Raw genomic sequence first — 13,165 nt, forward strand, 5'->3', positions numbered from 1 at the left:
TTTCTCTAGTTACCCTGGAGGTTTATTTGGACTGACAGGTTATGGACGCTGTGTAACCGGAACTACATTGTAGATAGTTGCACCTTGGTGCCTCTTGCGAAGATGGCCGCGGAAGAAAAAACCTGTCTGGCGTGGCCTCCTTATGGCCCAAAGTAGCTAGCCTCAGCCTTGCAGCCACGCCCAGGGCCAACGCTTGGGGTTTGCTTTGGACAGGTCCCCTACTCTGTGCCAAGACTTCACCTTGTTGGGTGATATGGACATCCGGTTACGGACACGCCGTGACCTCTAAAGACTAAAGCTACGTGTATATATGTTGTTGTATTATTGTTTATACCCTGTATTTGTGTTTTCTTAAAAATGTGTTTTGTCCCGGAGTACTAAAATTCACTAGGGGGTCTGGTTACCACAGTAATAGAAATATTACGTCTGAGAGCAAGTGGGAGGTTTCTCTGGTCTGGAGCCCTTAAGCATGCAACACTTCTTGCCCAGACCTGGGAGGGTAGGAATCTGCCCTTATAAACTGGGTCTGGGGCGGGATTAGTGAGTTGAGTCAGAGCCTGGAGACAGTTCCAGACACAGGGAAAGAAACAGCAGGAGCTCTGTAGGAGCTAGGAGCAGAAGACCAGGGGCTGGAGCTGAGCAGAGCTCGCCCTGGCAGAAGAATCTAGGAACCGGACACAGGAGTCCGAGGCTGTGGGGACTGATATTCACCCAGCAGCAGAAACCAGCCGGCAGGGTATTCCAGGTCCTCTGGCCATAGAAGCCCGGAGGCTCAGTCACAAGGAAGGGACCAGCACCGCCATCCAGGAGCCGAGGCTAACAGAAGGCCCCAAGTCACCAGCCATATGGGTGAGCACCACACGGTATACTCAGGGACGTGGGCTACTTCTACCAGCTTACAGCAAGGTAGCCAGTCAGAGTGCAGATAGACGGGGAGGCCTACATCTCCATCTGGCCAGGGGAACTCCTGTTTGCTCGCAGACTGGCCAGGCCCCTTATGTTAGCCAGTACTCCCGGGAGGGTCTGCCTTAATACCACCAGTAAAGACCCTGAACTGCACTGCAAAGACTCTGAGTCGTTCCTGCTTCGTCGCCGCACCAGCACTACTAGTGCTGGGACTCCCGTGCACTATCACCCTCACCATCAACTACACTGCCCTGGGGCTCCACTCTTCCCGTGGGGAGTCACACTACCTCAGCTGCACACACCATCAGCCCCAGCGGTCTGCCTTGCAGCGGAGGTCCGCGCTGACCGCAATCCACGGGTGGCGTAGTCGGACAATTAACCTAAAACCCCCACAAAATACCGCCATTGGCCTGACCACCCTGAGCCACGGGACCGGGTCACCGCCACGGATTCTACAACCCCCAGAGACCCGGCTCCGGGTATCCCACACACGTCCACACTAGGCCCAGGGGGCGAGTCACATTTATGTGCTGCATGTAGGTTTTGTCTGATTTATGGCCATTGTGAACATGTGTTTAGGTGATGCATGTATGCCAACTTAAACCAAGCTCAATTTTTCTGTTTCCTCTCAGTATTTTTGCATTTTATGCAAGCCAGGTTGTGGCCACCCTTGCTTGAGCTGGAAATTACATTCAAATAGCTTCCCAAAGCTGGTGTCCACAGTTCGGGACCTGGTCCTTTGTCTGCCCTTATTCACACACTGAGGTTAACTCTGACACATGGTAAGGTTTTTAATATTAGAAAGTGTAGGACCATCCCGAATAGGGCCACCTTATCGTGGGGGGATGGCTTTTATGCTATTTTTGATCAAAAACAGTGTTACTAAGAACCCTATGTTATTTGAATGCACTTTTGCTTTTATTTATTTATTTACAGCAGGGGTTATGTTCATTTTGTTTCTTGTAGGTTTTGTCTGATTTGTGGCTATTGTGAACATAATAATAATAATCTTTATTTTTATATAGCGCTAACATATTCCGCAGCGCTTTACATACATTATCGTCGCTGTCCCCATCGGGGCTCACAATCTAGATTCCCTATCAGTATGTCTTTAAAGTGTGGGAGGAAACCGGAGAACCCGGAGGAAACCCACGCAAACATGGTGGGATTTGAACCCAGGACCCCAGCGCTGCAAGGCTGCAGTGCTAACCACTGCGCCACCGTGCCGCCCACGTTTATGCGTTTATGTGCTGCATGTACAGTACATCAACTTAAACCAAGCTCAATTTTTGTGTTTCTTTTATAAATCTGCCTGCTTGGACAAAGAAACTGCATACCTGTGTGAACACTCCCTAATGTCCCAATTGGTGTTTTGGATGCGGGCACTGAATCCGAAGAAGCGCAGATGACTGCGGGATAAAGTCTGTATGTCCTGGATGAAGGCAGCATCAGCATTGCAAACATGGTCAGATAGTATGGAGGACCTTGTGAAACAATTAGTCCAGGTGCAGCAGCAGCAGAAGCAACAATGGCAAACGCAGCAGTATTAGCAGCAGATCAAGCAGATGTAGCAGCATCAGCCACGGGTCTTTGGCAGAAGCTGTCTGGGGCAGAGAGACTACACTTTCCGCCAGTCTCCCTCCCGTACTGTGATGGGAATAGTTCAGGAGGCCTTGCATAAAATTAGTCTGCAGGATGATGTTGAGGCATTCCTGATTGTATTTGAGAAGGTGGCAGACAGAGAGAAACTACCCCGGAGCAATGGGCGCTATCAAAAGGACAAACCTCCCCGGTCTCAGATGTTCGACCTATTTCAGCTGGTGCAAAAATTACCTGCTCTCCAGCATAGATGGTGGAAAGAGTGGTAGTGGACTGATTTATCCATTCACTACCAAAATCCTTGAAGAGTTGGGATTTAACTCTGTAACCCTGCTTTGCTACATATAAAAAAAACATATTGTATGTAAATATGAATGTTTTTTTGAGGAGAGTGGATTTTTTTTTGTTTTAAATAAATATGATCAATAAGACTTATTTTTGTCTTTTAAGGTGTGAACAGGTCAAAACTTTTAGTTGGGCACCAATACACCAGTCACAGGCTTACTTGTGGACATGCGCATTGTTTCACCATGTTAATACTGCTCCCTTGGTGGCTGGTTTTGCTGGCGAATGTTACTCTCAAAGGAAGAGGCGAGGCCATAGTTTTTAAAAATAGATTTGTCTCAGACCCTACATCATGCTGCTCTCGGATTACATATCAAAAACCTGGTGACAGATTCCATTTAATGGACTGTGTTAACCCCTTTACAGTCCATGACGTATTAATACGCGTCTGTGCCCTGGGACTTAAGAGCCTGACCCGTATTAGTACGTCATGGCGATCGCGTGCGCACACAGGCTGTGCGGGCGCGATCGCCGCCGGGTGTCAGCTGATTGCTACAGCTGACACCCGGTACTATGTGCAGGGAGCGGTCCCGCACCACTCCCGGCATATTAACCCCCGCAATGCTGCGATCGAAGTCGATCGCAGCATTGCAGTGGCTAAGGGGAGGTGATCGCAATACTCACCTCCTCTTCCGGCCTCCAGCGCTATCTGCCGCGGCTTCCCGGGTGTTGCCATGGCGACCCGATGTCGTAATGAAAACATCTAGGTCACCAGACAGCAGGAAGATTTTTTGGTCATGCGCAGTGCATGACCAAGCAATCTTCTCACTGTGCAGCGCTGACTGCCTGCATGGCACAGGGATGGTGCTCCATCCCTATGCTATGCAGGCGATCAGAATAAAAAAAGTGAAAGTCCCACAGTGGGACAAAGTAAAAAAGTAAAAAAACTCTCAGAAAGTGAAAAAAAAATTGTAAAAATATAAAAAAATAAATAAAAAAAATAATCCACCTAAAATAAAAATATAATGTACCCCTCAATAAATATTATTATGAAAAAAAAACAATAAAAGTACACATATTTGGTATAGCCGCGTCTGGAACGACCTGACCTATAAAATTGTCCCACTAGTTAACCCCTTCAGTGAACACGGTAAAAAATAAAAATAAAAAACGAAGCAAAAAACAATGTTTTATCATCATACAGCCAAACAAAAAATGGAATAACACGTGATCAAAAAGAGAAATATAAATAAAAATGGTACCGCTGAAAACGTCATCTTGTCCCGCAAAAAACAAGCTGCCATACAGCTCCATCATCCGAAAAATCAAAAAGTTATAGCTCTCAGAATAAAGTGATGCAAAAAAATATTTTTTTCTATAAAATAGCTTTTATTGTGTAAAAGCGCCAAAACATAGAAAAACGATATAAATGTGGTACCACTGTAAACATACTGACCCGAAGAATAAAGCTACCTTATCAATTTTACCACACGCAGAGTAGAATAAAAAAATAAATAAATTCCTGAATTGTTGGTTTTTGTTTATTCTGCCTCCCAAAAACTGGAATAGAAAGCGATCAAAAAATGTCACGTGCCTGAAAATAGCACCAATAAAAACGTCAACTCATCCCGCAAAAAACAAGCCATCACATGACTCTGTCGGCCAAAATATGGAAAAATTATAGCTCTTAAAATATGGCGATGCAAAAACTAGATTTTACAAAATATCTGTCTTTTAGTGTGTGACAGCTGTCAATCATAAAAACCCGATATGATTCTGGTATCACTGTAATCGCACCGACCCGAAGAATAAGGTCGTCTAATCACTTATACCGCACTAGGAACGGCGTAAAAAATAAACGCTAGGGCTGGGGTTGGGGTTGGGGTTGCACTAATGTTAGGGTTGGGGTTAGGGTTGTTTTTTTTTTCAAAAGTAAAAAAAAAAAAAGAAAAAAAGATGGCGATATGGCGACTAGTGTTGAACTAGTGTTGAACGACTAGTGTTGAGTTTGCATCGGGTACTCGGGTATGCATTGAGTATCGCGGGTGCTCGAGTCTCCGCCCCATATGCTTCGCGGCCAAAAAAAACTCGCGGGGATTGCCTGCCATGCACGAGCGATCCCCGCATTTTTTTTTGGGGTGTCTAATAACTGTGAAACTTGCGGGCGGGGACTCGAGCATTTCACTTGAGCACCCGTGATACATGGTGCATACCTGAGCACCCGATGCAAACTCAAGTAGCAAGCACTTGCGCTCAAGACTAATGACAACTTATTCAATATGATGACCTAATGTTATCAAATTCTGTGTCGTACCTCTGGGTTCAAAATGTTCACTATACCCCTTGATAAAATCCTTGAGGGGTGTAGTTTCCAAAATGGGGTCACTTGTGGGGGTTTCAACTATTTAGGCACATCAGGGGCTCTCCAAACGCGACATGGCGTTCGCTCTCGATTCCAGCCGATTTTGCGTTCAAAAAGTCACACAGTGCTCCTTCCCTTCTGAACTCTGCCGTGCGCCCAAACACTGTATTTTCCCCACATATGGGGCATTGGCGAACTCAGGAGAAATTGCACAAAAGTTTTTGGGGTCCATTTTCTCCTCTTACCCTTGTGAAAATAAAAAAATTGGGGCTAAAACATTTTTGTGGAAAAAGTTAGATTTTTTTATTTTCACGGCTCCATGTTATAAACTTCTGTAAAGGACTTTGGGGGTTCATGGTGCTCACCAGACATCTATATAAGTTCCCTGAGGGGTCTAGTTTCCAAAATGGTGTCACTTGTGGGGGGTTTCCACTGTTTAGGCACATCAGGGGCTCCCCAAATGCAACATGTCGTCCGCTAATTATTCAAGCAAATTTTACATTCAAAAAGTCAAATGGCGCTCCTTCCATTCCGAACCCTGACGTGCGCCCAAACAGTGGTTTCCCCCCACATATGGGGTATCTGCTTACTCAGGAGAAATTGCACAACAAACTGCATGGTACAATTTCTCCTGTTACCCTTATGAAAATGCAAAAGTGGGGGCTGAAAAACATTTTTGTGGGAAAAATGTGAAAATTGTATTTTTACGGCTCAATGTTATAAACTTCTGTGAAGCACCTGGGGGTTCAAGGTGCTCACCACACATCTAGATAAGTTCCCTGGGGGGTCTAGTTTCCAAAATGGTGTCACTTGTGGGGGGTTTCTACTGTTTAGGCACATCAGGGGCTCCCCAAATGCAACATGGCGTCCGCTAATTATTCAAGCAAATTTTACATTCAAAAAGTCAAATGGCGCTCCTTCCCTTCCGAACCCTGACGTGCGCCCAAACAGTGGTTTTCCCCCACATATGGGGTATCTGCTTACTCAGGAGAAATTGCACAACAAACTACATGGTGCAATTTCTCCTGTTACCCTTATGAAAATGCAAAAGTGGGGGCTGAAAAACATTTTTGTGGGAAAAATTTGAAAATTTTATTTTTAAGGCTCAATGTTCTAAACTTCTGTGAAGCACCTGGGGGTTCAAGGTGCTCACCACACATCTAGATAAGTTCCCTGAGGGGTCTAGTTTCCAAAATGGTGTCACTTGTGGGGGGTTTCTACTGTTTAGGCACATCAGGGGCTCCCAAATGCAACATGGCGTCAGCTAATTATTCAAGCAAATTTTACATTCAAAATGTCAAATGGCGCTCCTTCCCTTCCGAACCCTGCCGTGCGCCCAAACAGTGTTTTATCCTCACATATGGGGTATCTGCTTACTCAGGAGAAATTGCACAACAAATTTTGCGGTCCATTTTTTGCCATTACCCCTGCAAAAATAAAAAAAATTGGGTCTAAAATAACATTTTTGTGAAAAAAGTTAAATGTTAATTTTTTTCTTCCACATTACAAAAATTCCTGTGAAGCACCTGAAGGGTTAATAAAGTTCTTGAATGTGGTTTTGAGCACCTTGAGGGGTGCCGTTTTTAGAATGGTGTCACTTTTGGGTATTTTCTGTCATAAAAAACCCTTAAAGTGACTTTAAATATGATGTGGTCCCTAAAAAAATGGTTTTGTAAATTTTGTTGGAAAAATGAGAAATCGCTGGTCAACTTTTAACCCTTATAGCTCCCCAATAAAAAAAAATTTTAGTTCCAAAATTGTGCTGATGTAAAGTAAACATGTGGGAAATGTTATTTATTAACTATTTTGTGTGACATATCTCTCTGATTTAAGGGCATAAAAATTCAAATTTTGAAAATTGCAAAATTTTCAACATTTTTGTCAAATTTCCATTTTTTTCACAAATAAATGCAAGTCATATCGAATAAATTTTACCACAATCATGAAGTACAATATATCACGAAAAAACAGTCTCAGAATCAAGGGGATCCGTTGAAGCGTTCCAGAGTAATTACCTCATAAAGTGACAGTGGTCAGAATTGTAAAAATTGGCCCGGTCATTAACGTGCAAACCCCCTTGGGTTGTAAAGGGGTTAAAGTAGGCATGCATTGCCTAATTCTTTGAACAGATATGCTTATCAGTATGAAAATCAAACCGTGTTTGCAAATTATCAGGCTTTTTGATGATCACTACTTAAATACTTAAAAAAAAGTCAATGATTTAGTTCTTCCCTTTTTTTATGTAACATATAGGAGTTTGATGTCCTTATGCCTTTTAGCAGAAGTTACTTTAAGCATAAGTCAGTATTTATTGTGATGTAGCAGACATCCCTTTAATGGTTCAGTGTGTTGGAAGGACCATGTACCTTCCCCTTTAACTGACTGGTCACATGATCGTGACATCACACAGGTCCTTGTGCACACAGTTAAGGTCCTATCTGTGGATGTGTGTGTGTGCTGCAGCATATATAAACCCTGTGTGTTCCGGTGTGTAGGAGTTCCTGTGTGTTGGGAGCTCCTGTGTGGGCACCGTGTGAGAGGCACGAGGCTGTTCCCTGTGTGTGTGTGTGGGGGAACACCGCTCGTGTGAGGCCTGGAGTGGCCTGGTGGACTCCGGTGGAGGTGAAGCCTGGATCCCTGTGTGAGAGTGTGGGGGATGCCAGTAAGCCTCGGAGTGCCACACAAGCGTCCTGGAGGGTGAAGCCTGGATATGAAATGTGCAATATGCCAGTAAGCCTTGGACGGGAGTAACGGCTGGAGACCACGTGTGGTAAGCCGTAGAGCCACAGTGGTGGTGTATGAACAGGACTGTTACAGCTGAAGCCGGCAAAAGGTAATACTTTTGTGTTATGGACATTTAGATGGACATTGTTTAGTATTACCTTGCGGAAGGCTGTAATTAGAGCCAAGGGGGCCGGTCTGCCACTTGGGCTCGTGGACTTTATCAGTGTGTCGGTGAGCCACTAAGATGGACTGAGTGATCAGCAGTTTATGGAGTTAATAAACTGCTGAGTTGAGAAATACCGAAAAATATGGCTGGTGTGCATTGATTTGACGCAGCGAAGCGAGTATCCCCCAGGATAATAAGTAGCGCTGCCTTACATTATGTATAAACCTTTATTTCTATACTTATGTGACAATTTTCCACATTCCTCAAGTGCTATTACTACTGAGGTCAGAAAAATTTCCTAGTTTCCTGAAAAGTATAACATTATACTGTGTGAGATGTAATTCCATATTTACCTAGTGCCTCTCCACAACCCGGTAGCTTACCAAACTTGTATGACAGGTCGGAAGAGATAGGAAAATATACTAGAAAGCTAAAAAGTAAGGATAATATGTGACATACTGCATAACAAAGCTTTTTATATACAGTGCTGGCCAAAAGTATTGGCACCCCTGCAATTCTGTCAGATAATACTCAGTTTCTTCCTGAAAATGATTGCAATCACAAATTCTTTGGTATTATTCTCTTCATTTAATTTGTCTTCAATGAAAAAAACACAAAAAGAATTGTCCTAAAGCCAAATTGGATATAATTCCACACCAAACCTAAAAAAGGGGGTGGACAAAAGTATTGGCACCCTTTGAAAAATCATGTGATGCTTCTCTAATTCGTGTAATTAACAGCACCTGTAACTTACGTGTGGCACCTAACAGGTGTTGGCAATAACTAAATCACACTTGCAGCCAGTTAACATGGATTAAAGTTGACTCAACCTCTGTCCTGTGTCCTTGTGTGTACCACATTGAGCATGGAGAAAAGAAAGAAGACCAAAGAACTGTCTGAGGACTTGAGAAACCAAATTGTGAGGAAGCATGAGCAATCTCAAGGCTACAAGTCCATCTCCAAAGACCTGAATGTTCCTGTGTCTTGCGTGCGCAGTGTCATCAAGAAGTTTAAAGCCCATGGCACTGTGGCTAACCTCCCTAGATGTGGACGGAATAGAAAGATTGACGAGAGATTTCAACGCAAGATTGTGCGGATGGTGGATAAAGAACCTCGACTAACATCCAAACAAGTTCAAACTGCCCTGCAGTCCGAGGGTACAACAGTGTCAACCTGTACTATCCGTCGACGTCTGAATAAAAAGGGACTGTATGGTAGGTTACCCAGGAAGACCCCACTTCTTACCCCGAGACATAAAAAAGCCAGGCTGGAGTTTGCCAAAACTTACCTGAGAAAGCCTAAAACGTTTTGGAAGAATGTTCCTTGGTCAGATGAGACCAAAGTAGAGCTTTTTGGGAAAAAGCATCAACATAGAGTGTACAGGAATAAAAAAGAGGCATTCAAAGAAAAGAACACGGTCCCTACAGTCAAACATGGCGGAGGTTCCCTGATGTTTTGGGGTTGCTTTGCTGCCTCTGGCACTGGACTGTTTGACTGTGTGCATGGCATTATGAAGTCTGAAGACTACCAACAAATTTTGCAGCATAACATAGGGCCCAGTGTGAGAAAGCTGTGTCTCCCTCAGAGGTCATGGGTCTTCCAGCAGGACAATGACCCAAAACACACTTCAAAAAGCACTATAAAATGGTTTGAGAGAAAGAACTGGAGACTTCTAAGGTGGCGAGCAATGAGTCCAGACCTAAATTCCATAGAACACCTGTGGAGAGATCTCAAAATGGCAGCTTGGAGAAGGCACCCTTCAAATATCAGGGACCTGGAGCAGTTTGCCAAAGAAGAATGGTCTACAATTCCAGCAGAGCATTGTAAGAAACTCATTGATGGTTACCGGAAGCGGTTGTTCGCAGTTATTTTGGCTAAAGGTTGTGCAACCAAGTATTAGGCTGAGGGTGCGAATACTTTTGTCCGGCCCTTTTTGGAGTTTTGTGTGAAATGATCAATGATTTGATTTTTGCTTCATTCTCTTTTGTGTTTTTTCCTTGCAAGCAAATTAAATGAAGATAATAAGACCAAAGAATTTGTGATTGCAATCATTTTCAGGAAGAAACGGAGTATTATCTGACAGAATTGCAGGGGTGCCAATACTTTTGGCCAGCACTGTATACAGTTGAAACCAGAAGTTTACATACACAATATAAAAAGACACATATGCATGACATATATGACATGAAATCAGAATAAACTTTTCCCGTTTTAGGTCAATTAGGATTACCATCATTTTAAATGCCAGAATAATGAGAGAGAGGGAATGTTTTATGGCATTTTTATTACTTACTACAATGTCAAAAGTTTACATACATTTCATTAGTATTTGGTACCATTGACCTTAAACTGAATGACTTGGGTGAAACGTTTGGGATCTCCTTCCACAAGCTTCTCACAATAGTTGGTCGGAATTTGGGCCCATTCCTCCTGACAAAACTGGTGTAACTGATCCAGGTTTGTAGGTCGCCTTGCTCGCAGCTTTGCCAATAAATTTTCAATAGGTTTGAGATCAGGGCTTTCTGATGGCCACTCTAAACATTGAGTTTGATATCCTTAAGCCACTTTGTTACCATTTTGGCAGTATGCTTCGGGTCCTTGTCCATTTGGAAGACCCATTTTTGCCCAAGCTTTAACTTCCTGGCTGATGTCTTGAGATGTTGCTTCAGTATTGCCACATAATCTTCTTTTCTCATGATGCCATCTATTTTGTGAAGTGCACCAGTCCCTCCTGCAGCAAAACAACCCCACACCATGATGCTGCCACCACCGTGTTTCACAGTTGGGATAGTGTTCATAGGCTTCCAAGCTTCTCCCTTTTTACTCCAAACATAACGATGGTCATTATGCCCAAAAATTTTAATTTTAGTTTCATCAGACCACAGGGCATGTGTCCAAAAATTAAGGTTTTTGTTCCTGTGTACATTTGCAAACATTATTCTGGCTTTTTTATGTTTCCTTTGGAGTAATGGCTTATTCCTTGTAGAGTGGCCTTTCAGCCCATGTTGATACAGTACTCGTTTCACTGTGTATATTGACACAATCTTACCAGCTTCTGCCATCATCCTCACAAGTTCTTTTGCTTTTGTCCTTGGGTTGATATGCACATGTCGGACCAAAGCACATTCATCTTTGGGACACAGAACCAGTCTCCTTTCTGAGCGGTATGATGGCTGGACATTCCCATCTTGTTTGTACTTGCATATAATTGTTTGAACAGATGAACGAGGCACCTTCAGGTATCTTGAAATTGTACCCAAGGATGAGCCAGACTTGTGCAAGTCCACAATTCTCTTCCTGATATCTTGGCTGATTTCTTTAGACTTTCCCATGATGCTACAAAAAGAAGCAGTGTGTTTCAGGTGCGCATTAAAATACATCCACAGGTGTCTCTCTAATTAAATCAAAAGCTTCCAAACACATGACATCATCATATGAGCAGTCCAGAATTGGTAAAAGGCATAGTAATCTTAGTGTATGTAAAGTTTTGACTTTGCAGTAAGTAATAAAAATGCCTTAAAACAGTTTCTCTCTCTCATTATTCTGGCATTTGGCAAATATTAAAAATTATGGTAATCCAAATTGAGCTAAAACGGGAAAGATGTACAGTGGGTACAGAAAGTTTTGAGACCCCTTTAAATTTTTCACTCTTTGTTTCATTGCAGCCATTTGGTAAGTTCTAAAAAGTTCATTTTTTTTTCTCATTAAAGTACACTCTGCACCCCATCTTGACTGAAAAAAAAAAGAAATGTAGAAATTTTTGCAAATTTATTAAAAAAGAAAAACTGAAATATCACATGGTCATAAGTATTCAGACCCTTTGCTGAGACACTCATATTTAAGTCACATGCTGTCCATTTCCTTGTGATCCTCCTTGAGATGGTTCTACTCCTTCATTGGAGTCCAGCTGTGTTTAATTAAACTGATAGGACTTGATTTGGAAAGGCACACACCTGTCTGTATAAGACCTCACAGCTCACAGTGCATGTCAGACCAAATGAGAATCATGAGCTCAAAGGAACTGCCCAAGAAGCTCAGAGATAGAATTGTGGCAAGGCACAGATCTGTCCAACGTTACAAAATAATTTCTGCGTTACTTAAGGTTCCTAAGAGCACAGTGGCCTCCATAATCCTTAAATGAAAAAAGTTTGGGACCACCAGAAGTCTTCCTAGACCTGGCCATCCAGCCAAACTGAGCAATTGTGGGAGAAGAGCCCAGGAGAGAGAGAGGTAAAGAAGAACCACAAGATCACTGTAGCTGAGCTCCAGAGATGCAGTAGGGAGATGGGAGAAAGTTCCACAAAGTCAACTATCACTGCAGCCCTCCATCAGTCGGGCCTTTATGGCAGAGTAGCCCAACAGAAGCCTCTCCTCAGTGCAAGACATATGAAAGCCCGCATAGAGTTTGCTCAAAAACACATGAAGGACTCCCAGACTATGAGAAATAAGATTCTCTGGTCTGATGAGACAAAGATAGAACTTTTTGGTGATAATTCTAAGCGGTATGTGTGGAGTAAATCAGGCACTGCTCATCACCTGCCCAATACAATCCCAATAGTGAAACATGGTGGTGGCAGCATCATGCTATGGGGTGTTTTTCAGCTGCAGGGACAGGACGACTGGTTGCAATTGAAGGAAACATGAATGCGGCCAAGTACAGCGATATCCTGGATGAAAACCTCTTCCAGAGTGCTCTGGACTTCAGACTTGGCCAAAGGTACACCTTCCAACAAGACAATGACCCTAAGCACACAGCTAAAATAACAAAGGAGTGGCTTCAGAACAACTCTGTGACCATTCTTGACTGGCCCAGCCAGAGCCCTGACCTAAACCCAATTGAGCATCTATGGAGAGACCTGAAAATGGCTGTCTACCAACGTTCACCATCCAACCTGACGGAACTGGAGAGGATCTACAAGGAAGAATGACAGAGGATCCCCAAATCCATGTGTGAAAAACTTGTTGCATCATTCCCAAGAAGAATCATGGCTGTACTAGCTCAAAAGGGGGCTTCTACTCAATACTGAGCAAAGGGGCTGAATACTTATGATCTTGTGATATTTCAGTTTTTAATTTTTACTAAATTTGCAAAAATTTCTACATTTCTGTTTTTTTTTCAGTCA

This window comes from Phyllobates terribilis, unplaced genomic scaffold (genome assembly GCF_046119375.1).
Source record: "Phyllobates terribilis strain yellow unplaced genomic scaffold, ASM4611937v1 Scaffold_7__3_contigs__length_470593459, whole genome shotgun sequence".
Classification (NCBI taxonomy): domain Eukaryota; kingdom Metazoa; phylum Chordata; class Amphibia; order Anura; family Dendrobatidae; genus Phyllobates; species Phyllobates terribilis.